General features: G+C 39.4%; 1 protein-coding gene across 2 annotated transcripts in view; it reads left to right on the top strand.

Moving 5' to 3' along the window:
• Positions 1 to 284: 284 nt before the first annotated feature.
• The window catches only part of LOC145528812 (uncharacterized), a 612,770-nt gene continuing 585,613 nt past the window's right edge, over positions 285 to 27,441 (top strand). Inside the window, exon 1 of one of the 2 annotated variants that reach the window (XR_014070716.1) lies at positions 285 to 407. The gene's annotated coding sequence lies outside the window, so the exon portion shown is untranslated. The remainder of the gene's footprint in view (positions 408 to 27,441) is intronic. The other variant, XM_081547827.1, reaches the window with a different exon arrangement.

The raw sequence follows: 27,441 nt of genomic DNA on the forward strand, positions 1-27,441 counted from the left end.
CTGGCGCAGAGTAGCAGTGGGCTCTGTGGAAGGCTGAGGCTGTGTACGGAGCCGGGCTCTGTGCACCTGTATCCCCCCGGCGCCCCAGGCCGCAGCCCCATGGCCAGAAGGCCTGTGCGGAAGAGGCCGTCCGGTGCTGCGCTTGTACAGCCCACCCGCCGCCTGCGCTCCGAGACGTGGTCTAAGACCCTCTCTGCCACGCCCGACTGCTGAGTCTCAGGTCCTGATCTTCTGCGCAGCTCACGTGCAGTCCCCACGTGCCGCTACCGCGGGAGGTGGGTCACGGGAAGCAAGCGGGTCACGTGTGGCCCCTGCGGCCAACCAGGAGCTCCGGCCGGAGCCCGGCAGTCTTAGTGTAGCTGGTGTCCGCCCGCAGCAGCGCCTTGTGCCCAGGCTCGGCTCCGGTGGTAAGTGTTTTGTACTAAATATAGGATGGCTTTGATTGTTCATTGTTTCACAACCTAGTTATATCCCATAGAGATGCATGATCTGCTTTGAAAGGCTTTTTCGCAAAAGAGGGTTAAAAAAACATACGGGGTCATACATTCTGAACAAAATAACTAAAATAGCATACTATTTAAGGGTCATTGTCGTTGGTTATTTTGTACTTTATTCTGTAGAACAAGGGCAAACAACCTAGAAATTAATTAGTGTTTCTTACCAGAGCGTATGATTGCTACTCCCAGTTAATACCAAGGTAAACTTGACTTTCTTTTATAAAGAACATTAAGTAGAAGGTGTTTTTTACCTCTTCAAGCATGACTTAAAGTTTTTTTTAAATCAATTTTGGACTCTGTAGTAAATATTGAATATGTCTGGTTTTGTAATAAATGACTCATAGTTGTTGGTTCAGGAAAATCTATATTTTTAATTCTGTTTAGTTTGAATAAATGCTTTTTGTAATGAGTGCTCATGGTTAGAATTCGATTAAATGAACTCTGGAAAAAAACAAACAAAAAAACCCAACCAAAAAATACCCCCAAACAAATAAATGAAACAAACAAACAAATGAAAAATGAATTTCTCCTTAAATATTTTAAAAGATTTTTTTTCCTCTGTCCTTTGGCCTCGAGTGTTGCAGTATGTTTTATTTTAATCCAGGACAGGAAAAAAGAGGGGGCAGTATTGTATAGTGTTTCAGAGGACTGACTTTAGTACTTAAATCTCACAGACAGAGATTTAAGGTTTCTATCTGCCACTCACCTACCTACCAGTCATAAGATCCTGGGTAAGTTAGGCTTCAGTTTTCCCACTAGCATGAAGGAACCCAGTGATGGTATTTAACCTCATAGAGTTATTGTAAGCATTCAGTGAGTTAATTTGTATATTTAGCCCAGTACTTATTGTTCTGTGCTGTGCTAAGTCCCTTCCGTTGTCTGACTCTTTGGGACCCTATGGACTATAGCCTGGCGGGCTCTGTCCGTGGGATTTCCCAGGCAAGAATACTGGAGTGGGTTGCTATGCCCTCCTCCAGCAGATCTTCCTGACTCAGGGATTGAACCTGCATCTCTTAACATCTGCATTATCAGGTGGGTTCTTTACCACTAGGGACACTTGGGAAGCCTTCAGTACCTATTACGTTACTCATTTATTTACTTTATTTTCCCTTCTTTCTGCTGGGGCTTTTTTCGAGAGATGTCAGTTGTCTGAATTTCAATCTTTCCTTTTCTCTTTCTTCTGCTGTCATCATGTTACCTCTTATTGTTTTATATTTTATAAGAGTATACAAGTTCAGGAACTTCCCTGGTGGTCCAGTGGCTAAGACGCTGTGCTCCCAGCAGTGGGCCTGGGTTTGATTACTGGTCAGGGAACTAGATCCCACATGCTGGCACAGCCAAATAAATACTAAAAAAAAAAAAGGTATACAAATTCATTCTTTTTTTCCTTTATCAAACCTTCATTTTCTCCTAACCTAGATTTAATTTTGTTAATGTGTTTCCAAAACTTTTTAAGAATCATGAAATGTAATGCACATACAGAAAAGCATATATCCTAAATGCACACAATGAGAAATTCTAAGAGAATAAACCAAAGTTTATTCTCTAAGAAGGAGGTTAGAAACAGAACATGGTGGCATCCCAGGCGTCTCCACATGCCCCATCCCTAGGACAAACTCTTTGTTCCTTTCAAAGGTAATGGTCTTCTGACTTTGATGGTAATCACTGCCTTGCTTTCTGTTTTTTAATCATTTGGCAGCCTACATATACATCTCTAAATGTCACAGTTTAGCTTTTTGACTTTATGTATAAGAAATCAGCTGATGTGAATTTTTTGTCTGGCTCCTTCCATAAGTCATTGTATTTGTGGCATTCGTCTTTGTTGGGGTGAGTAGGTGTAATTTGCTTCATTTTTGTTGTATTTGTGGCACTCGTCTGTGTTGGGGTGAGTAGGTGTAATCTGCTTCATTTTCGTTTCTGTATGGTAGGTATCTCATTGTTATGTACATCGCCATACTACCCTGTCCACAGGGGTTGGGTTGGGTCCACATAGTTGGGTTGACTATGGTTTTTGGCTACTAAAAAAATGCTGCTATAAACATTCTCTAAAAAATTTAAAAAGTACAAATTATATACATTTTAACGTACACACCATGATGATTCGATGTACATATACATAGTGAAATAATTACCACAGTCAAGCTAATTAATATATTTTTCTTTGTATAGTTTCATTTTTTAAATGATTAGATTTTTTTTTTTAATTTATTTTAGTTGGGGGCTAATTACTTTACAATATTGTAATAGTTTTTGCCATACATTGACATGAATCAGCCATGGGTTTACATGAGTTCCCCTTCCTGGACCCCCCACCCACCTCCCTCCCCATCCCATCCCTCTGGGTTATCCCATTGCCCCGGCCCTGAGCCCTTGTCTCATGCATCGAACATGGAATGGTGTTCTGTTTCACATATGATAATATACATGTTTCAATGTTATTCTATTACTTATTATTATGATTAGAGTACCTGAAATCTAAGCAAGTTTTTAGTATCCAATAGAGTATTATTAACTTTAAATTTGTATCCTGGTGCACTCGGTGATATTTCTTAGGGTAAATATTATATATCCACTAGAATGTTTGTTGGCTAATAGAGCACACAGATAATCAAGTCTAGTAGATATTTTCAGACCATTTACCAGAACAGTGCTGTGTGCTATAGTGCTTTTAATTTCCTTAAAACTATTCATTTGACCCTCTCATTTCACCCTGCTCTTTCCTTGTCCAGATTCTCTTCGTTAGATCAGATGTCTTTTTATATTGTTCTTGAAGACTAATCAGAGTTTGGAAATTTTCTACTGGAATATGAAGAGTTTATTTTCAGATGTTAGGTCTTTTTTTCCTGGACTCTCATATATGTTGTTCTCTTTTTCTTTATCCTGTATTTTTTCCCCTCATAGACTCATGTTGGTTTTTTCTCCTTTTGTTTCCTTGAACAAAGTGAGATGAATCCAAACTCTCTATTTGTCATCAGATAGGGTGAGTAGACTTTTTCTTACCTCCTCACTCATATCTTCCACAAACTGTGTTGGTGTATTGATATGGTTCAAAGATATTTGGGTATGATCTCTTTTTCACAGGGTATGTGAAGGGCCGGTTGCTGCATTGCACTTTCAGCCCAGTTTCCCTTTTCTAAGCGGGCGTTTGTTCACTTGACATCCCGTTTGTCTCTAATGCTTGATTCTGTGACATGTGAATCGCTACGGTGCACACAAGCTATGATCCTCAGCATTGGTGTTCATAGCAGAGAACACAGATGTCACCAGTCCCTGCCCCCATCTCCTGCCACCTCTGTACACATGCTTATTGTCCCACTACTTTCTGGTGCTTACTGTCTCTGCCTGGATGCAGAGATTTGGAGGAGTGAGGTAGGGAAGGGGAGCCTTGTGTGGTTTTGTGTTTCACACACAGAAAAACACCCAAGGGGCACAGAAGGCTTCGTCTCTGTTGGCTGCATTCTTTTTTATTTATTTTTCTTTTGGGCTGTGCCGGGTCTTGGTGGCTGCGCTGTGGCTTTCTCTAGTTGTAACGAGCAGGGGCTACTCTTGTTGCCGTGTACACAGGCTTCTCATTGCGATGGCTTCTCTTGCTGTGGAGCGCAGGCTCGAGGCACGCGGGCTTCATTTTTTTGGACTCTGAGTCAGGGGACTGAAAGTGGGATAATATAAATATCTTTTTTGAATTTTAAATGAATCTACAAACCTTGGTGTGGGGGTTAGTGGTTGGCAGGAGCCTGAGGCAACCCTCTGGGCAGCTGGTATTATTCTGTCTGTTGATCTGTATGCTGGTTACACAGACGAGTTTGGTTTGTGAAATTCATTGAGCTATATGCCCTAATGATGTGTGAACTTTTCTATACGTTACTCCAATAAATAGTTTTTTTAAAGGTTAAAAACAATTTTTGGTCATGTATTTTTTTTTCCTTAAGTGGCTTCTTTTTCATGATTCACACCAGAGTATGTGGTGTGATGAAGAGCAATTAGGTTTTTCTCAGTGTATTTTCAAATGCCTTGGGCTTTGTGTTGATTCCACTGATTGTGGCATGAGGTTATTGATCACTTCATTGTGAGTGCAGTGGATTTAGTTTTATATTTCCATGGGTTATTAGTGAAGACATAGGAGCATCTTTTTGGAGGCTGTTAACCAGATTCTAACGCACTCCAGTATTCCTGCCTGGAGAATCCGCATAGACAGAGGAGCCTGGCAGGCTTCAGCCCATGAGGTCACAAAGAGTCAGACATGACTGAGTGACTAATCACAAAACCAGATTCCACACTGATCTGGAAATTATAACACATTATATTTAATTATCAAAGTAGAGAAGCAGGGCAAGGTATATATGCTTGAATCTACTGTACTATAGCAGCTGGAAACATTATACTAAAGATGCATTAGTATCTGTTCAAAGAACCAAGCCTAAATCTACCTTGTTGTTGTATGGGGTAATGGTACAGTTTTAGGCTGACTGCTGAGATTTAAAAACTCACCTTTTGAGATACTAAACTGGTTTTACACAAGTCAGCATTAAAGAAGATGGTTGATGACATCTAGTGAATTGAAGATGTCAAGATAGAAAGTCCACATAATTAAAAATGTATCATCTTTCACATACCATTAGCATGACATGTGCTCTGAAGGGTAAAAACTAACAGTTTTTCCTGAATTAGTTATATTTTTAAATGGACCAGAACAGTAGTTTTCAAACCTGACTGTGCATCAGAATCAATTGGGGAGCTTGTACAAAGTACATATATTTTTGCTGTTACACCAGACTTACTGAGCCAGCATATACGTGGATGCACCCGGATATGGGTCAGCATTGTGATGCATTGGACTGGGGCACATAGCTTCTCTTCTTGCTTTTCTAAGCTTCTGGGATGTTATTTTTTCTTTTTTCATGCATTCTGCTTTTTCTCAATCCACTCTTTATGAGTTTTTTTAAAGATTTATTTTATTGAAGTATAATTAATTTAGTGTTGCATTAATTTCTACTGTATAGCAAAGTGATTCAGTTATACATATTTTTGTGTACATATATGTACATTCTTTTTGTATTTTTTCCATTATGGTTTATCACAGGATATTGAATATAGTTCCCTGTGCTATACAGTAGGACCTTGTTGTTTAATCCCTTCGATACATAGTAGTTTGCATCTGCTAACCCCAAACTCTCAATCCATTATCTTTATGAGTTTTTAATGTTATATTTGTTGCTATGGCAATTTTGTAGCAAAGCAATAACAAATCAAGAATTTCATTCATTCATTAATTTACTCAATCAATATATATTTTCCAGGTACCTTTTCCCAGTTATCTTTTATTACATTATAAATCTGAAAACTTAATTGCTTAAAATAGTAAGACTTAATTTTCTTATAGTTCTGCAATATGGGGTCACCTGGAGAGTTCTGCTGATGTGCTGATGGTCACTCTGGTGGCTCAGTCAACTTGTAGGTCAGGTGGGGCTTGGATTAAATAGGGACACGAAGATGGCGGGGCCTCTCTCTCTCCAGCAGAGTCGCCCAACTTTTCATGGGTTCAATGGACTCAAAAGCAGAAGTTCCAGGTCTTCTCAAGGTTTAGCCTGGGAACTGGCACAGTGTCACCACCACTGTATTCTATGATTAAAGCTAATCTTGAGGTGTACACTAGTTATGGGGAGGGAAGCACATGAGTATGTTTAAATCAGGAGTTTTGGGTCACTGGGAGCCACTGGTATATTAATAATAGATTGTCACAATGATTTCTGCTGTGGTAGATATTGACAAAGGGGTGGAGATAGAAGGAAGTGAAACTGTTGTTGAAAAGTTACGTTCTAGTTGGAGATAAGGTGAATATACAGGTATTGTTAAATAACGCTGAATTAAGGCTATAAGACCTTAGACAAGTGCCAAATTCATCCTAACAGGGGATAGAGGGTCAGGCAAGGTCACAGATATGTGGTAAATGAGGTAGATTCTTGATAGACAGGTAGGAGTTTCCCTTGGAGGAAGAAGGTAGGTTGTGTGCCTAAGTGATCATTAAGTTCTATAATAGTTCACACTCCTCAGCTGAGATGTTTTTTAAAGTCCTTTCTGAACAGCTGCTTTGTTTTAGAACCTTTCTAAGCCACCACCAGTCCACAGAGGCATTTCAATTTGTTGGGCAGGGGTTAGCTCAGGAGGGAAAGAACTGTGGGCATGTGTGTGGTCAGAACAAAAAGGATAAAACTTGGCAAATCAGGGTTAGGGTTATTTTAGGGTTCGTCTACCTTTAGAAGAACATGCATTTGTAGCTTTTGCAGGAATGATGCCTGTATTTTCATTGCTGGAGTTTTCCAAAGGCCCAGTTTTCCTAAGGCTATCTTTTGTTCCTTAAAAAAAAAACTTTTTTTTTGTTTATGTTGAGGTAACATTGGTTTATAACATTATGTTAGTTTCACATGTACAACACTGCATTTCAACTTCTGTAATGGCTACAGGGTGCTCACTGCCAAAGCTTCAGTTTCTGTTCATCATCATACAGTTGATCCTCTCTATCCATTTTGTTCCCTCCCTCCCTTTCCCGCTGGTAACCTCTACTCTGTTCGCTGTATCTACTTGTTTGTTTTTATGTGGTTTGTTTTGTTCATATAGTTTGTTTTTCTGTTTGTGTTTCCTTTTTGCATTTCGCATGTTAGTGAAATCATATGGTATTTGTCTTTCTCTGATTTATTTCACTTAGCATAGTGCCCTTGAGGTTCATGTTGTCACGGATGGTGAGATTTCATCTTTTTTTTTTCTAATGACTGAAAACTATCATCTTTTTAATGACTGAAAAGTATAATATACATACACAACACACACACTGCACCTTCTTTACCCATTTACGTGTTGATGGACATTTAGGTTTCCATATTTTGTCTAATGTAAATAGTGTTGCATGATCATAGGGTTGCTTGTATCTTTTTCAATCTGTTTTTGTACTCTTTGGATTAGAACTACTGTATTATACTTCTGTTCTTTTTTAAAGGAGTCTGAATACTGTTTTCCATTGTGGCTGTGCCAATTTACATTCCCATCAGTAGTGTATATGGGTTTCCTTTTCTCCTAACACTTGATATTTCTCCTCTAACATTGATATTTCTTATCTTTTTTAATCTTCTGTTTTAAAATACTGTTTGCCCCACAAAGTAGGATTTTCAAATTTGAAATTCTATTTTTGCAAAGAGACCAATAGTCTCATTGTTCTATATCTGACTTTATATATGGAGCTTGAATTTTTAGTCACACCATAGATATTTGATGCTCATAAATGACCTGACTTGACACACAAAATCTCCATCCTTGAGCAAGTATCATGGAAAGAACAAGCATTTAGTGCCAAAGGATCTAGGTTCAAGTTCAGATGCTTTAAGTTCTTTAACTTCTCTGGCTTTCGGTTTTCTTAAAGTGAAGTGCATTTCTATAATAATATAAACTTTCCTAACTAGCTCATCAAGTAGGGCGAATTAAATGACATAATGACACATAAATTACACAATTATTCTCAAAACAATTTGAAAAAATGAGTACCATATATATGTTTTTTAGCTACCTCAGTTCCTTTATAGAATAAAAGAATATTGCTTGCTATTGTTATCCAGTATCTGAATGGTGTTAACTGAATCAACGCACAAATTTAGAAAAGCTCCCCTCCCCTGGATCAACTGGTTATTTGACCAATGTGAGGCTGACTAAATCATAATGTAACTGTTAGCTAAATTAACCACATGTGTATTGGTAACCTAAAATTCAGTTTGCTAGAGATAGACTTTTAAATCTGCAGAAGATGTTTTCTTGGTATCAAGTGTCAATGGCTTCAATTCTTGAAAACCCCAGTGAACACGGCTAAATGTTTTTTGTAGGCTGTCAGACTGAGAACAGCTTTGAAAGAGCTTAGTACACTTATGTACCATCACACTGAAAGCTCAACTGGTTATCACCTTTCATAAAATGAACCTTCAAGCGGAAGTTTAAACTTGTCTTATTTACTTTTTGCTTTTATCTTATTCCAGTAAAGTCAGAAGAAGGTCCTTCTTAAAAAACCTGACATACTCTACAACAAGGGTTGGCAGAGTATGGCCCCTGAGCCACTTCTGGCTCCCTGCCTGCTTGTGTATGATCTGCAAGCTAAGAATGTATTTCTCAGTTTTAAATTGTTGAAAGAAAAATCAAAAGAAGATAATATTTTGTGATACATAAAAAGCATCTGAAATTCAAATTTCAGTACCATAAATAAAGTTTTATTGGAACTCAGCCACGCATATTCATTTATGTGTTGTCTGTGGCCGCTTTCATGCTGCATAGTTGAATAGCTGCAGTAGAGACCATGTGGCCCACAGAACCTGAATTTGTACCATCTGCTCCATTACAGATAAAGTTCACTGGTCCCTGCTGTAGGTTCTTCAGAAAGGAAGCCGAGCGTCTGGAATTTTCCCTACAGCATAAGGAGTGGCTGACATTTGGGATTTCCAGATAGGGAATCAGGAGCATCTGGGGTCTGTCACCCTTGAAAACACTGTCTGTTGTCCCCAGAGATGAAAATTTCCTCCACTGTTGATGGAAGTATCCAGCTCTATAGAGCCTCTGAGGCTTACACAGGGCTTCTCTCTCTCTTTTTGTAAAAGGAATTTTCTTATTCAGTGAGTGTGTGTAGAATATTCACTAACAATGTGTGTCATAATAGGTTGGAAGATGAAAAATAGTGAAAGTCTCTGATTTCCAAGAACTTACTGTCTAGGTGAATGACGCATATAAATCATCATTATCGACGGTATTGGTGCTAACTTGAGAGGATGATTTGTGTGTGTGTGTGTGTGTGTGTGTGTGTGTGTAGCACTGTTGGTTTTGGTATCAGAATCCCTCCTTTCTTTTTGAGATTCTCCCTTCCTCCTTTTCAGTGAGTGGATTTTGGGTAGAACTGATCTTGATCCCTGTTCGAGAGGTGAGCATCTAACTCAGGGCTGGGCCTCCTACCAACAGCCCTGGGACTTCTCCTAGAGCTCTGGGAAGGAGAGTCCTTTTCTCCTGGGATTTTCAACTGTTAGGATTATATAAGCCACCTTGTAGGGAGAACTTGCTTGAGAGAGAAAATGCACAGAGGGAAAGCAGAGCCAAAGGGATGGAGAAGGAGGTAGAGAGTCCACTGACACTGTTTGAACCTCTGGACACAGCTAGGCCTTAATTCCTTTTCTTTTCTGCCTTATGAACCAGTGCAGTTCATTTATTAGACTTCTTGCCAGTGAAAGAGAAGAGAATGTGGGCTTGAGTACCAAGATGAGTTTTATAAATAGAGTCGGAGAGTCAGAGATCAAGATCAGAGGGAGCTATGCAAACTGGGGAAGTTGATGTTGAAGAAGTGGACTTAGCTGGGCTGGGAAGGATGAAGGTGTAGGCTGAGAAAAGGAGGATGGAAGGGCAGAGGAGAAGTGTATGGAAAGAAAAATTTCTTCCATTAATGAAATGCAAGCAATAACATGTGAGAGGGAGTAGATTAAAGCAATCTAAAAGCCTAGTTAAGTCTTGCAGAAGTGGAAGTTAACTAGACTTCTTATCCCAAATCTTCATGCCTTCAAACAGTTCTTTTTCATAGTAAAGGCAGGCTAAATTTTCTCTTTGAACAGTATTTAGGAAGAAAAATGAAATGGAGAAAGAGAAAGACAGTAGTTATTAACTAATTCTTTCAAAGAGTGGTCTGGATAATAACAACAACAAAATGCTTTGCATCCATCCGGGTTGAACAGGGCACCTCTGCTCAGTCCACCTGAGTTCAGTGCACCTCAGGGTTCAGTCCAGCAAGTCTCACAGACACAGTAACACCAGGTACAATAATGTCAGATCTGGCCTTTAGCATTTAAAAGGGAGATTTGACCTTTAAATTTTAAAGGAAATGAGAAACAAAAGGATTACATAATTAAAAATCTGTTTCTGTCTCTTAAAAGCAATTCAGTTTAGGTCAGGAGCCAACAGGCTCCCTTTCCCTCTAATTGTTTTGTCTTGGCTCCTGGAGCCCAGTTCTTGTTTCTCCTGTGAATAGCTCATTAGTGGTGGGCAGATGTTCCCATTGGGTGTGCCATGTTAAGGGGAAATAATAGAGGCAGCATTGTCATCCAAGAGACATTAGTACTGGCTCCAAAATAGAATGATAAACGAGAACGTGGCCTCTTTCACGCCTCTTAGCAGCCAGCCCCCAGCTAGGGTTTGTTTTCTATTTGACCTTTTTGGTAAACGTGCTGTTAAGAAGCACGGGACAGGGACTTCCCTCTCAGTCCTGTGATTCAGACTCAATGCTTCCAACACAGAGGACAAGAGTTCCGCCTCTGGCGGGGGAACTAAAAGCCCATACGCCATGTGCCCCACCACACCCCCCAAGAAAGAAAAGCATGGGGCAGAAATGTTCAGTCCTGTTCAGTTGGTAGGATGCTGAGACTGTCCCCACCTACCCAGGTCATCTCACCTTTAACATTCAAAAAGAGAGAAAGTAGAAATATTAAAAAATATCATGGAGATGGATGTTTGAATATAATTAATATTAAATCAAGAGTAAACCACTAAACCAATCACTTGTAATTCTGAGGATACATGACAAGTCATTGAAAAGTATAAAAGATTAGTTAAAGTTTTTATTTTTGACTAGGTAATAAGTAACAAGTTTCAAATGTAAAACAACACAAAGAGGTTTATCTCTGTCTCCCATCAGCTCAGTCATTATTCCCCACAGGCAAACACTGTTAAGTTTCTTATTTACCCTTTCAGATAATTTTTATGCACATGGAAGCCAATCTGATATATCCTTTTGTGAATAACTGGCTGCATACTTTATACATTTTCTGCTTCTTCATTTTCCTTTTTCACTTAATAACACGTTAAAGATGAGAAGCCTTATGATTTTAAAAGAGCACTATATGTGGACTCTAGAGGTTTATGTACAAATCTCATCACTGTATCTATAGCATAACATTGCCTGCTTTTAGAAAGAGACACTAGTACAAAAAAAGCAAATGCTGGGTAACTACTTGAATGATAATCTTCAGCCACAACTACTCAGTTTTCTTTATGGCAGCCTTCTTTATTTTTTACATTTGTAAGTCATATCTCTTATAGAAAAAAAAATTGAAATAAGCAAGAAGAAGGAAACCATTCATAATTTTTGCCTCTCAAAAATATCCATTTTCATCTTGGTGTTTATTGAGACTCTTCCCTTCTCCTCTTTCTCCTGTAGTTTTCTCCTTCTTTCCCTGTGGATACATATACATTTATATGTGCAAACATACATGCTTTAAAAAGGAGATCAGATTGTTCATGTAGTCTGTGATGTGATTTTCTCTTCTAACAACTGTCCATGTCAATGAAAACAGGTGTATACAATAGCTTTAAATCACAGCCAGTTACTCTAATGCATGGACCATCCATAAATTATTTTACCAGTTACAGTTCAGCAACTTCATGCATTTACTATCATAAACAGCTTCAAACTCTACAACATTCTTAAGTGCTTAATGTCTTATTGACAGGAGATATTCAGATACTTTGCCAAAACACATTTATTTCTCCTTCATTCTGTCCCCCCACTTCTTTTCCTCTTCTCACTTCCCTGTGTCTCTTTCTTTTTTTAGAAACACTTCCATTAGCAATGTATTTCATTCTGTTCTGGTAAGATACCAAGCCTGAATCAGGATGGGCAGCTGGCTAAGGAGGCTTAAGAGGATGCTTTAACAGCTGCTGGTAAGGAAGAGTGGCTTCTGCCTCGCCAGCTCCCCATGGTCATTAAGGCGGTGTACAGCCCTGCCTTTCCACACGCCCCCCGCAAGCTGATGCGTGTCATCCTTCTCTGATGGTGCCTCTTTTCTCTTTCAGAGTTTGTCTTGACACAATATTTTCATGAAAGCTCACTAGTATAAAAATGCAGCCATGTGACCTAAATAATTATCCTCCCAAGGTGATTATTTAGAAAGACAAGACTTGTTTGGATGCAGAAGTTCTGATATGTTTGTTCGAAACAAGAAGCCTCACTATCTTATACTAATGTTAGACGTTTCATCAGCTAGAGTCCATAGGCTGCAGGAGTTGAGACTTACGGGAATTAAACAAAATAAGGACTACTTTACCTGAGCCTGCTGGAGAAGAAAAATACACTGGAATAGCGTGAGAACAGCCATAATTATATCAACATTATGTCTTAATTTGCATCTCATCTTCCAGGCAGGTCATGCTGGGTAGCAGAAACAATTAGCATTTCATAATGTAGTAATCCTGTGTTCTAGAAAAACAACCCACATGTGAAAGCCAGACTAATGCACAGAATATGATGCTGAACTCACCGGCACCGTGTTTGGTTCCGTTAGTGCATGGGTTGTCCTTGCTGAGGCAGGGGAAGCACAGAGAGTTTGGAGATAAGGGCTTCCCTCTTTCGAGGAAGATGCACGCTAGTGTAGTAATTTTCCTTCTGCTCTTTCAGTGTGGTGTTGGGTATTTGTGTGTGTTCACATCTGTGCTTTTGGGCTCAATTCTCCATTCTTTCTCAGTTAATTAACAGTTTCTGTGAGCACAGTATCACAGAGGCAGGAGCCTTTGTTGCTGACAAAGGCTGTACACCTGAAACTAACACAACATTGTTAATCACTCATACACCAATATAAAATAAAAAGTTAAAAAATAAGAAATATGGAGGAATTTGAACCACTTAACAAGAAAGAGACATCCATTAAGTTGTGTTTGAAGTGAGAGATCCAGTTTACTTATCCCTTTGTGATAACTGACTTATTGTCATCTCCCAGATCACCTGGCCTTAAGGTTTGAAAATTGGGGTGTTATTTCCTAGCTATGAGTTGTTAAAGTAAATAATCTTTCTCACTTCAAAGACAACTTAGTAGATGTCTCTTTCTTGTTAAGTGGTTCAAATTCCTCCATATTTCTTATTTTATTTTTTAAACTTTTTATTTTATATGGGAGTATAAGTGAGTAATTAATGTTTCAGGTGTACAGCAGAGTGATTCAGTTATACGTATACATGGATCTATTCTTTTTCAAATTCTTTTCCCATTTAGGTTGTTACATAACATTGAGCAGAGTTTCCTGGGGTATACAGTAGGTCCTTGTTGGTTATCCATTTAAAATAAAGCAGTGTGTGCGTGTCAGTCTCCAGTTCCTCCATATTTCTTAAAAGAAGTACTGTGTATATGAATGAGTCATTGATACTCCAGACCTCATCTTTCTAACCATTTTAATGTGGCATGAAAGTGATAGTGTTAGTCACTCAGTCGTGTTCGACTGTTTGTGACCCCATGGACTTAGCCAGCCAGGATCCTTTGTCCATGGAATTCTACAGGTAAGAATCCTGGAGTGGGTAGCCATCTCCTTCTCCAGCGGGTCTTCCCGACCCAGGGATTGAACCTGGGTCTCCTGCATTGCAGGCGGATGTATTTTTTTTTTTAACATCTGAGCCACCAACTGCATCTGAGCACAAGACTTGCCTGGAATTTAATTCTAAAGGTTTTCAGGTCTTCTGGCTAGATAGCCTGCATTTGCTTCTCTGGATTCCCTTTCCTCTCTTCTCCATTCTGCTCCACATCCCAGGAGGATGACCTGTAGAAACCCTTCAGTGGGCTTCTGTGACTTCTGGTTGGGTTCAGCCCTGGCAGGAAGTTGGAGGGAGGGAAGTTGGGGTGTTGACCTCCCCAGCTCGCTCCCTGCAGACCAGTGTTACAAATCATGATGAAACAACTGAGTGCCTACTTTAGATTAGGACCTACTTGCCACCACTTCCAGAAGATAGAGAAAAAGCAGAGCCTTTTTGTTGTTTCTTTTAATGTTTCTGTTGTTAATTCCTATGGAGAGGGACAAAAGTGAATGACATTATGAAAGTCTAAGAAATCTTATCTAGGTCTTCAAGTTGTTGTTGCTGGGCTGTAGTTCCTGACTCCTTTTTTTGTAAGTTATAACAAGATCTTTGTGTTTACTCATATTGAAAAATTATGAAGAATAACAATTCATTTCTAGGTTGACTTCTATATATATTTAATTTTAACCCCAGTAATAGTACCATACAGAATGTATAGCCCTCGGCCCCTCCAACATGGAAAATATGAATGGACATATGTGGCATGGTTGCAATATTCAATCTGGTCTTTTAGCCATCAGTTTGAGGCTCCATAAAATCGATTTAGTGGAGACAGATATTGATCATGAAGGCAGCTAATGCAAAGAGATCAGCTCTGCCCATTTCTCCTCATTTTCCCAACAGCTCCTCAAGGTCAGGGACTGGGTCTGCCTCTTTCTGTAAATCTTCATTAGGTGTAGGACAGGATGTCCACAGAGGGAGACCTTCCAGGTGCCCTTGAGAGAGGCGAAGCTATTAAAGGACTCGGTGAGTTGTTTTGACTAAAAGTGAACACAGCATCTTGAAATAGTGACTGGATAAACCTGACTGAAAAAAACATGCATGTGAAAAAGTGGGAGAGGTGAGATTGCAATTGTGGGTTGAGAATAGCCCAAGGAAAGCCTGGAAAACCAGGTCAGAGAGCTGGAACTCTGTAGAAAATGAAAAGGGATTAAAGGGAATTCCAGATGTATTTCTCTTCCATATACTGGAAGGAAGCTACAGGGAGCTTGGGAGGGAAGAAAGACAATTTAGAAAAACTGTCTTTTCTCAGTTCTCGTCTGTCTCATGTCAGTTCCGTGAGGGCAGGGGACATATATTTTGTTCCCTGCTGCACCCTCAGAGCCCACTGCAGTGGCTGCACAGGATGGGTCTTCTGGAAATGCCCATCTCCCCTTCTTTTCAGGTTTTTATAGAAAACTTATAGTAGAAAGAGCTAAACTCTCCACCTGTTTTTGTTTTTAATCCCAATCAGGTAACATTCTTTGTTTTTCCACTAGGATGCTTAAAATCTCCTTGATAGCACCTTCATCTGGTTATTATAGTTTTCTTTTTTATTTACACTTAAGGGAATGCACCTGATGTAGTTTTGCATTTAATTTTTATATTTGAGTTTTGATACTAAATATTGTACTCATAATGCCATTTTGTGACATAATGTAAAAGCTCATTTTATTTTACTTTCTATTTTTTAACTTTTCTAGCTTTTTGCCAGGGGTAGCATGCAGGATCTTAGTTCTCTGACCAGGGATCAGATGCATGCCCCCTGCTGTAGAAGTGCAGGGTCCTAACTGCTGGACCTCCAGGAAAGTCCTTAAAGCTCATTTTAAAAAAGGAAATAAATTTACTTTGTTTAAAGCTTAAGACATCACATTTTTATAGTAATACATTTTGTATATGCATACATATTCATGTCTTGTGGTAAATTCCCAGGGGATTATATCTGAAGTAAAACCCTCAGGGACATTTTGTGTGTTAAAGATATAATTATAGTGCCAAACTACAAGCAGATCTTTTCCAGTTTAACCAAGGATGGACCTCAGCTTACATTTTTCATTTTATTTCAAGATATATTAGTTTAGTAAAAAACTCAAGGAATTAAGATATTCAAAAATTGATCTTTTTTTTTGGTTACTAAAGCATCATAAGCCAAAATTAATGTATGTTAGTGGTGATAATTTGTCTACTCAAGCATTTTAGTCAGAGAGCATTAGAGTTTCTGAAGAAAAGTTTCAAAATTATTTAAAATGTAATTCATCTTAAAAACCACATTGAGAGCACTGTTTTTACCTGTCATTTGCATTTTACTTGCCTGTCACTCACACCATTAACTCCGCTGAGACATATGTGCAAAGATGCATTTTTCCTATGACCATCTGGTACTATCACACTGACAGTCACTTACCTGGTTACTAGCCGTACTGTGTGGTTGTCACATTTTTTTCTTGAGAATTAACTTGATGGGCTAATTTTTAAGATTTACCAATAACGTGGGCTGAATTACAAGCTGCCACTAAAATAGCAAGTCTTTATAGGATGGGACCTCTTTTTCTTGCTACAGAATCTCTCTTTAATGGGTATCTTCTGCCTGGAATGTATGTCCCCTTCTTTGTCTGTTTCAGTCTTGCTTTTCTATGTTGCCTGATACCCAGCGCACATTAAAATATTTGTTCATCGAATGAATATGTTCGATAATTAACAGGAGAGGAGATTTTAAAGCCTGAGGAAGCAACAGAAAATAAGTTAGTGTAAGTGTGTCCATTAATATGACACACCAATTATATTCAGATAGGGTAAAGTTGTTAGGAGGCTAAAGGGAGCTGGCAGTGTTTTATTTTCTCCAGGCTAAGGAAGATAAAATCCAGTAACTACCAGGGTCATGTTGGGGGGAAAACATACCAGAGTAGAAGAGATACTGTGAAAGCATCAAAAGGATGCCTCTTTTCTCTCTCCCTCCTGCTCCTGTTCATTCATGCTGACCGCTGAAATTGGTCAGGACCCATGCTTGGGGTCTTAATAGTGGTGTCTGAGATGTTGAGTGGGAGTGGGTTGTCGCTGATTTTGTGAATTTGCTTAATCAGATTTCATTTATCCTGTAGTATATTTGCATACACGGTTGCTGAGAAATAATAATTTATCTTTTTTTAAAAAGTGATCTTGATCCAGAATCTTGAATTCTGATTATATATTGTGGAGATCATCAGGCTTGTCACTGAAACTAACAGCAGTAATCTGGGATTGGAGAAAGTATTCTTAGCGAGGATCTTAATATTAAATGTAAAAATCTTAAAAAGAAGATCAATGATCCCTAGGATTAGAAGAGACTAAAGTCCCTAGTGGGTGAGACATAACATGGCCTCTGCTGTTGACTCTACACATAGTAGTTGCTTAAAAAATGCTGCTGTTATTTGTATTTCCAAGTGCTGAATTTTGAATTATCTTTGGGTTATATAATTACAGCCTCAAAAATGATATATTTGTAGATTTTTTAAAAGAATGTTAGCATTTCTATTTTTTATTTATGGAAGGGAAATAAACCTCACTCCTTGTTTTTATTCTTCCCCAAAGTTAAGTTACTCTTGGTTACATTGGATGCCTTGGGACTATTTGTTAAATTCTATTTGGGCTCTTATTGGTTGGCAGGAGGGCAGGGGTTATGGTGCATCATTTTGAAAGAAACCTACTCTTGATCCTGGGTTGTGAACAATGGTTTACTCTGTTTTCCCTTGGCCACCACTGTCACTGGAAGCACAAACTATCTTTTGAGTAAAAAACAATTATACACATCTTGATTATATATTAATTTGTCCAGAAGATGTCGATTTGTTTTATAACCCAGATATTGAGAGGAAAGGATAAATCTGTGGAGATAAAAGTAGCATTTGAAATAAAATTTCTTAAATTCACTGATCTCAGCTTGTCATTCTTATTTGAAATGATAAAAAAAATACCTTAGGGAAGAATGCAGATTCTGACTAATGATTAAATCTGAAGGCAGCATGGGACAAAGGAGTTTGAAACTCATATTATTTTATTATTGTCAATAGCAGTCACACAGACAGACAGGAACACCTAATAGATACCTCCTTCAGTAAATTTATGAGTTAATCTGAATTAATCTTTATAAAATCCTGTGAGCCATCTATACCTGGACACTCCGCTGAGCAATCCATGAGAGGCCACATGGCTTTGTCGTAATTAGAAAGGAGAGTTGGAGCATGGTGTGCTGTGTGCAATCATAAAGAAGCCTCAGTGCACTCTGCTGTGATTAAAACGCCAAGATATACAGAGAAAGAACAAAAGGCTCTATATTAGAATTCTCTGGCATGTTTAAGAATGAATTGAGTGGCTCAGACCTAAAGCTATCATACAGAACATTGATTAGTCAAAACACAAATGTGAGCAGGCCCCAGACTGCCGTTAAGAAGAATAGACTAGCACCAACGCTGTACTGACGGGGCTAATTTGACTAAACTCTGAGGCAGGCGAAAATGTGAGACTCAGTTTCCTTGTCTCCAAAATAAGACTTTTGGATTTAGATGATCTGATAAATATCTTTTAGGTTTAAAATGTCATGAGGGTATATGTCTAAGATTTAGGGATTCTCCATTTTCTTGGCTTGTAAAATGTCTTTTTGGGCTTCCCTGGTAGCTTAATGGTAAAGAATCCGCCTGCCCAAGTTCAGTCCCTCGGCCGGGAAGATCCCCTGGAGAAGGAAATGGCTACTTACTCCAGTATTCTTGCCTGGGAAATCCCATGGACAGAGGAGCCTGGTGGGCTGCAGCACATGGGGTTGAAAAGAGTCGGACATGACTGAGCAAATCAACAAGAACGGCAAACCACAAGCTGTCTTTCGGGCTCCTCCTCCATCTGTGAGATGTCAGCCTTTCCTCCCCATCACGCCTTGCTAAGGGGCTTCACCAGTATCTGTCTCTCACTCAGCCATGGATGTTTTTATTTTCTCTGTCTCTCTCCTCTCATGGATTCTTCTCCTTCAGGACCTCGTAGGCCAGAAACGTAATTTGTTCAAATGATGATTTTAGTATGTTACCTCTTCCAAAATAGATCTCCATTTACAGAGGGATGTATGCATGTTTCCCTTTCTTATTTCCTTTTGTCCTTGCAGCATTAAAATTAGACAGTGAAGCTGAATTCTCTACTCTCAGGAAAAAGACGTATACAAAAAAGTAGAGAGAGAAGGAAAGACTTCACTGAGCTTCTGTCTAGATTTAAACAACAACAGCAATGGTACTAGAGGGAATAGACACAGAATTCCTGGATTTTAATCGCAGGTGTTAGTTGCTGCTTCAGATAATGGCTTAGAAGCTCCTGTCAGAATAACCTTTCCATAGATAACTATAAACACCACATAAAATGGAAAACACAATCATCTGAAGGCATTAGAGAGCAAAACCAAAGTAGGCACGTTTGTATGTGTTTTATACGGACATTTAGAGGAAGGGACCAGCACTGAGTGGGTTTTCAGTTTCTTATATTAATAGATTTTAGCCTGGAGGAAAGTCCCAGGCTGGCACACTCAGAAACCAAACCATGGATAGTAAACCCATAGCTTTACTGGGCGGAGAGGGCAGTGGCAACCCCACTCCAGTACTCTTGCCTGGAAAATCCCAGGGATGGAGGAGCCTGGTAGGCTACAGTCCATGGGGTCGCTGAGCGACTTCACTTTCACTTTTCACTTTCCACTTTCATGCATTGGAGAAGGACATGGCAACCCGCTCCAGTGTTCTTGCCTAGAGAATGCCAGGGACGGCGGAGCCTGGTGGGCTGCTGTCTATGGGGTCGCACAGAGTCGGACACGACTGAAGCGACTTAGCAGCAGCAGCAGCCTTACTGAGGACAGGATTTGAGATAACCCTAGCAGCTGAAGAGTAAGGCAGGAAGTAAGAGCCATGGAGAGGGAGCCCCAAATTCTTTGTATCAGTTGCCCAAATATCTAGATGGGCCCTGAATGACACATAAAGAGCTGAACTGAGATTTCAGAGTTTCGAGTTTGAGTTCAGCCGAGGTAAGTTTTTGTCAAAACAAACAAAAATAAATCTCTCTAGAGAAACATAACTAATCAGAGTCTCTGTAATGTATCATTTATCACATCCAGGTCAATTTAAAATTATTAGACACAAAGAGACCTGAAAATGTGACTCACACTGAAGAGAAAAACTGACCCAAAGATAGTTGGATGTTGGCTTTAGCAAACAAAGATTTTAAAGCAGTGATTATAACTATGTAAAGGATATAAAGGAAGATACTTCTGTAATGAATAGTGATATCTCAGCACATATACTGAAATTACAAAAAAGAACCAATTTTTACTAACCAATTCTAACTAAATTTTAGAACTGACAAGTATAATACATGAAATAAAAATTCACTGAATGAGCTTAATACTTGATTGAAAATGACAGAAGAGTCAGTGAACTTTAAGATAGATCGATAAAAATTATCTCTTCTGAAGGACAGAGAAAAAAGGTTTAAAAAAATGAGCAGAGATCACAGACCTGTAGGGCAGTATTATGGCTGATTCATGTCAATGTATGGCAAAAACTATTACAATATTGTAAAGTAATTAGCCCCCAACTAAAATAAATAAATTTATTAAAAAAAAAAATAAAGTAGGTTGAAAATAAATGGATGGAAAAAGAGATACTGTGTGAACTATAACCATAAGAAAGCTGAGTAAACTGTATTAATATCAGATAGACTAGACTTCAAGACAAAAGTTATTATTAGTGTTAAAAATGTAACAGTCATAAATGAGTGTGTACCTAATAGTACATGAAACAAAACTGGACAGAATTAAAGGTAATAGCAACCACTAGGCACTTGAGAGTTTTCTAGATTCCCAAAGCTTTTCTTACTGTTATTAAAATTCAGAGGCTGATGGACTAAGTACAAATAAAATGAACCTGAAAATAGAAAGAATGCAGGATGTGGATATTTATAGGGAGATGCCCAGAGTGTAAAGATTTGTGCTGTATTTCCCATAGCATGGTACAGGAAGATGGAAAACAAAGGGGAGAGAAATGGATAATCCTAGGGAAGCCTCACTGAGTCCTCAGATTTTCTGAGCCTGCAGGGCCATGCATAAGTGCCGAGAGGGTTGGTAGGCTAAACTAGGGCCCAGGTCTGATTGAGGAGGTTTCAGAATATGCTGCCTTCAAGACTGGACTGGAGTTGAGGCAGGAACTGAACTCATATTTATCAGACACCAGTGCATGATGCCCTGTGACCAGGTAGGTGAGCTAGACGCTACTGGACCAGGTACTTCAGCTGCCAAGATTTCTTATGACCACCTTAGGAAGTTCTGTTATCTTCAGAGGAGAAGGAAGGTGGAGGGGAATGGGAAACTCTTGAACTGATAGAATACCCAGTGAGACAGGTATAAATCAAAAGTGGCAAGACTAAGGAATTGAAAACATTTTTTAAATGTTGAAATTGAACAGCTTGTAAAAGTACATAAAATGTATGTGTAGAGTTTAACAAATCATTCAGATTAAGAAATAAGACATTGTGAGTACTTGAAAATCTTTTAGTATGTTCATTCATGGTCACAGCCCCCTTCCTTCCTCTTAATGGTAACCACTATGTTGATGATTGGCTGTTGTTTCTTTTTTAAAAAATAATTTTACTACCTACATAAGAGCAATCATGCCATGATTATTCTTGTATGGGGCCATGATTACATACACACACATTTCTATAATATGTGTAACTAGGAATGACTGCTGGGTCACAGGATATGAACATCTTTGCCATTACTGAATTTTGTCACACTGTTTTCCAAGTGGTTCTACCAGTTTTCATGTCCAGTAGTGTATGCAAAGAAAAAGAAAAGCATGAAGGCAAAGTGGTTATCTGTGGAGTCCTTGAAAATAGTTAAAGAAAGAAGAGAAGTGATAAACAAGGGGGAAAGATAAAGATATATTCAGTTAAATGAAGATTTCCAAAGAACAGTATCAAGAGATGAGAAGACTTCTTCAATCAACAGTGTATAAAACTAGAAGAAAACAACAGAAGAGGAAAGACTAGAGATCTCTTCAGGAAAACTGGGAATATCAAGGGAGCATTTTGCCCAAAGGTGGGCACACTAAAGGACATACATAGTAGAGACCTAGTAGGCACTGAAGGGGTCAAGAGGAGATGGAAAGACTACACAGAAGAACTGTACAGAGAAGATCCAAATGAACCAGATTGCTCCGATGGTGTGGTCAGCCACCTAGAGCCAGATATTCTGGACAGAGAAGTCAAGTAGGCCTTAGGAAGCACTGCTATTAATAAAGCTAGTGGATGTGATGGAATTTCGGTAGAACTATTCAAAACCGTAAAAGATGATGCCATCAAGGTGTTGCATTCAATATGTCAGCAAATCTGGAAGACCAGCAGTGGCCACAGGACTGGAAAAGGTCAATCCTCATCCCAATTCCCAAGAAGGGTAGTACTAAAGAATATGCTAACCATCGGACAGTTGCACTCATCTCCCATGCTAGTAGTTCAGTTCATTTGCTCAGTAGTGTCCGACTCTTTGCGACCCCGTGGACTGCAGCACCCCAGGCTTCTCTGTTCATCACCGACTCCCAGAGCTTGCTCAGACTCATGTCCATGTAGTTGGTGATGCCATCCAACCATCGTCTGTTGTCCCTTTCTCCTCCTGCCTTCAATCTTTCCCAGCATCAGGATCTTTCCTAATGAGTCCGTTCTTTGCATCAGGTGGCCAAAGTATGGTTATGCTAGTAAGGTCATGCTTAAAATCCTGCATGCTAGGCTTCAGCATTATGCAAACCAAGAACTTCCAGATGTCCAAGCTGGGTTTAGAAAAGGAAGAGGAGGCAGAGGTCAAATTGCCTACATTAGTTGTATCACAGAGAAAGCTAGGGAATTCCAGAAAGATATCCATCTCTGTTTCACCGACTACGCCAAAGCCTTTGACTGTGTGGATAATAAACTGTGGAAAGCTTTTAAAGAGATGGGAATACCAGACCATCTTACCTGTCTCCTGAGAAACCTGTATGCGGGTCAAGAAGCAACAGTCAGAACCCTATATGGAACAATTGGTTAGTTCAAAACGGAGAAAGAAGTACGACAGGGCTGTCTGCTGTTACTTTGTTGAGTAACATGCTGAGCACATCATGAGAAATGCTGGGCTGGATGTGTTACAAGCTGGAATCGAGATAGGTGGGAGAAACATCAATAACCTCAGATATGGGGATGATACCACTCTAATGGCAGAAAGCGAAGAGGAACTAAAGAGCCTCTTGATGAGGGTGAAGGAGGAGAGTGAAAGAGCCGGCTTAAAACTAATTATTAAAAAAACTAACATAATGGCATCCAGCCCCTTTACCTCATAGCAAATAGAGAGGGGAAAAGGTTGAAGTAGTGAGGTTTCCTCTTCTTGGGCTCTAAAATCACTGTGGATGGTGACTGCAGCCATGAAATCAGAAGACATTTGCTTCTTGGCGGGAAAGCTAGGACAAGCCTATACAGTGTGTTGAAAAGCAGAGACCTTACTCTGCTCACAAAGGTCTGTATGGTCAAGGCTGTGGTCTTCCCAGTGATCACATATGGTTCTGAGAGCTGGACCATGAAGAAGGTGAAGTGCAGAAGATTTGATGCCTGCAAACTGTGGTGCTGGATAAGACTCCTGAGAGTCCCTGGGACAGCAAGGAGATCAAATCAGTCAATCTTAAGGGAAATCAACCCTGAATACTCATTGGAAGGACTGATGCTGAAGCTGAAATTCCAGTATTTTGGTCATCTGATGCACACAGACAACTCATTGGAAAAGTCCCTGATGCTGGGAATGATTGAGGGCAGAAGGAGAAGAGGGCATCAGAGCATGATGAGATGGCTGGATGGCATCACCGATGCAATGGACATGAACTTGGGCAAGCTTCAGGAGATGGTGAGGGACAGGGAGGCCTGGCATGCTGCAGTTCGTGGGTCACAAGGAGTCGGACACGACTGGGTGACTGAAGAACAAGCGTATGCAAGTTTCCGTTGTTTCACATCATTGACACCTCTTTTTTCTGGTATGTCAGTCTTTAGTTCTTTTTTTTTTTTTTTTGCCAGCAACGCTTGCAGTATTTTGCAGTCTTCATTCTAAGATGATGACTTTCCTTTCCATTTCTCTGAGAAAATAGAATAATCAGAAGAGATATGCCACATTCCCATCACTACTTCTACTTGCATACCTGCATCAGTGCCCCTGCAGTTTGCCTTTCCTCCCATTATTGTGGAGGAACTGTTCGTGCTCTTAACTGTGACAGTCATCCCACTTGTGCCTTAGATCCCATCTTTTGCATTTACTCAGGGATATTGCTGCATTAATTCTGTCCTCTTTCTTCTGCACCATCATTTCCCTTTCCTCTATTGGATTGTTTCCATTAGTAACAGACAGGCAACTATTTCTCCCAACTTAAAACAACAGCAACATAATGATAATGCAACAGCCAGCAACTGCTCCATTTTCTGCTTTCCTCTGTGAAACTTCTACAGAGTTGCTTCTGCTTGCTCTCTCCAGTTCCTCACTTCTCATTCTACTCTTGTCAGTCACCAGTGACTGCTGTATTGCTAACTCCAGTGATCACTTCTCAGTCCTTATCTTACTTGATCAATCAGCAGTATTATTATCACTCTTTCTTTAAATTTCCAGGATACTTCTACTTTCTTGATCTTCTTTGCTGGTTCCTCTTCATCTTTCTCATCTCTTAACATTGGATAGTCTAGACCTCAGTACTTAGATTTATTCTTTATTTTTTCCCTCTTCACTGATAAACTTATCCAGTCTCATGGTTTTCAGTAGTATAATTAAGCTCACAGCTCCTAAATTATATTTCGTTTCTGAACCTGTTCAGGGAACTCCAGATTTGTTTATTCAGTTACTTGAGAGATTAACTTGGATGTCTAATAAATTCCTTAACATGCCTGAAACCAAACTCTCAATATTTTCTAGAGTTGTTATACATGTGTTTTGTGCAGATTAGAGAAAGACTTATCTTTCTCTAAACAGAAGCTCCTTGTGCAGGGTGCACAACTTTGGCTCCCCCCGCCTGTTTTTGCAACTTTTCCTTCCCCTAGTTTTCTTTTCAGCTAATAGCAGCTCCATCTTGCTTGTTGTTTTAGTCAAATATTTTTGAGTTATCCTTTGCTTCCTTCTTCTTTCCAGCCATTTCCAATTAACCAATAAGCCCTGGTTGATATATTCAACTGGAGAAGAGGGAAGAGATTTGTAGTTATAGGAAAGCAGAAAGACAAGGAGGCCAAAGAGCATGAAACACATTTGAGGCAGCTCTTCAGCCTTGCCAAGATTCCAGCCTTGCCACTGGAAATGTCTACCTTTCTGTCTTTCATAGCCCAACTCATCTTTTACAGCTCAGCTCAAATAGGATCTACTCTGTTGAAATTTTTTTAACACTGTTTTAGGACCAAACTATTCTTTTTACTACTTTTAATCCTTTGTGTCGGTTTGGTTGTTGCCTTGGTTTCCTTATCTGTATGTACAATGCAGGCATTGAATTACCCAATTCATAGCTTTATGAGATTAAATGAATACTTATAAAGTGCTTTGAATAGCACCTGGCCCATGGGTAATATAAAAAAAAGTTAGCTCTTTTGATAATGCTGATGATGTCACTGTCTTTCTAGTAGATTGTGTGTCTCTGAGAGTCAGTGATGTTATCTGAGTCACCTTTGGATGCCCGGCTTTTTTGTTTTTTTGCTTGAATTTATTAATTTTATGCAAAAATTTCCTAAATGCCCACATTTATACAGGTTGGGAAAAGCCCTTTTTGGGCCACCTAGACATATGACATTCTACAATACACTTTTCAACATGAAAAAAAGTATACAATATTTTGAGTCCAGGTGCCTAAAAAGTTGCGTGTTATTTTCTCTGATGGGGCAGTGCTTCGCAGTCGGCCTGGAGAGCAGCTGTAGTCTCTGTTTGTGGGACTCATCATTGCAGTTGTCTCTCGGTAGCTGGGTATCTGTGGGCAACTGGGTCCAGGCTCTCTGTGGGTTCCAAAACCTGAGGATGCTCCATCATGTTAAATGGCACTGTACGGTCAGTCCTCTGAGCCTGTGGATTCTTAATCCAGGGATTCAGCCAACCGGAATTCTGTCTATGGTTGGTCTAATCTGCTGATGTGAATACCTTAGCATACTGTTAGGCACAGAGTAGATGATCAGTGTTTATTGAAGAGGTGGATTCATAGTATTGGGCATGCAGATGTGATTGGATAGACGTGGGTACGTGGAGGCAACAGTGGTGCATTGGAAAAAATGATGGAATTAGATTTTATGGCAAAGCTCTGGCTCAGACTTCACCAGTTGCATGACCTTAGGCAAGCCCCTTAACCTTTCTGAACCTTAGTTTCTTTAGCAGAATATATCTCAGGGTAATATTTTAAGGACCACTGGAGGTAATGCATAAAAAAGTACTTGGTAATCTATAGTTTATGACGCAAATTAAGGTTGTTTTGGTATTAAGGTTTGTAATTCAAAAAATATACCTAGTGTAATTATAGAGCAATGAGACTTAGTGTAAATTGTATAAGAAAGTCAGTCCTGTCATTTTATGCTTATGTTTGTTATATTATCTATATGGATCTCTTGACTCTTCGTCTGGAAAGGTGATGAATGGCTTATGATTACTTTTTGTGCACATACTGGAGGCTGTGAGAACATTTCCACACTCCGTTCCCAGAAGGTTATTTTTTTTTTGGCTTGCTTGAGTAGTCACAACTGAAGTCTGTTGTTCTTTTCTACATGGGTTCTTAGTTTTCTCCCTTAGAAAATCAGTTTGTGAAAAATTATGTAGGTTGAGCACAAGCAAACATTTTGAAAGTAATTTGTAGGATTAAATTTTTAAAAACCTAATTAAGTCAGTGAGATTATAGCTTTTTTCTCCCCCAAAATAAATTGCTGGATGAAGAAATCTACATGAAAATCCCTGACACTTGACTAGCTTTCTCTTAGGTGAGTTTTTTCCCAGTCAGTTTGTGTACAGTTATGAGTGGTCAGCTTGAAATCTTATCAGATAGAACCCACGCCTCCCACTTTCCTCACTGCTGTGGCTGCTCGTGCTGGTGTTTTCCAGCAGATCTTGGCTGTTAGGTCTAGTGCAGTCTTCGAGCAGAGAGGGGCTGCTCAGATACAAGCTTTTTGCTCATGCAGCTGCATCTTATCCCATTTGTTAAGGGTTTCTTCCATGTCTCCTCACAAAAGTAAATAAAGAACTATTTTTGTATTCTGCTGTTATCCTTTTAAACCTGGCCATGTTGAAACATAATAAGCCTAGTTTCTATGTTGTAGTATTGATTACATTTCAGGCCCTGGGTATTGGTGATCTGTCTCATCGTTTGGTGCTTAGCAACATTGATGACACGACCCAAGGAGCTGTGAGTGTCATCTGTGGCAGTTGCAGATTTTACAGTCATACTAAGGCTTATATATTACCATTTTTTTTTTCTGAAGGATGTGACCCAAACATGACTACCTTGCAACTCTTTAAGGTATTTTATTGCTTTTAAACTTATTTTGAGACTAACTGTA

This window comes from Giraffa tippelskirchi, chromosome 12 (assembly GCF_054371585.1).
Source record: "Giraffa tippelskirchi isolate mGirTip1 chromosome 12, T2T-mGirTip1v1.2.pri, whole genome shotgun sequence".
In the NCBI taxonomy this organism is placed as follows: Eukaryota; Metazoa; Chordata; class Mammalia; order Artiodactyla; family Giraffidae; genus Giraffa; species Giraffa tippelskirchi.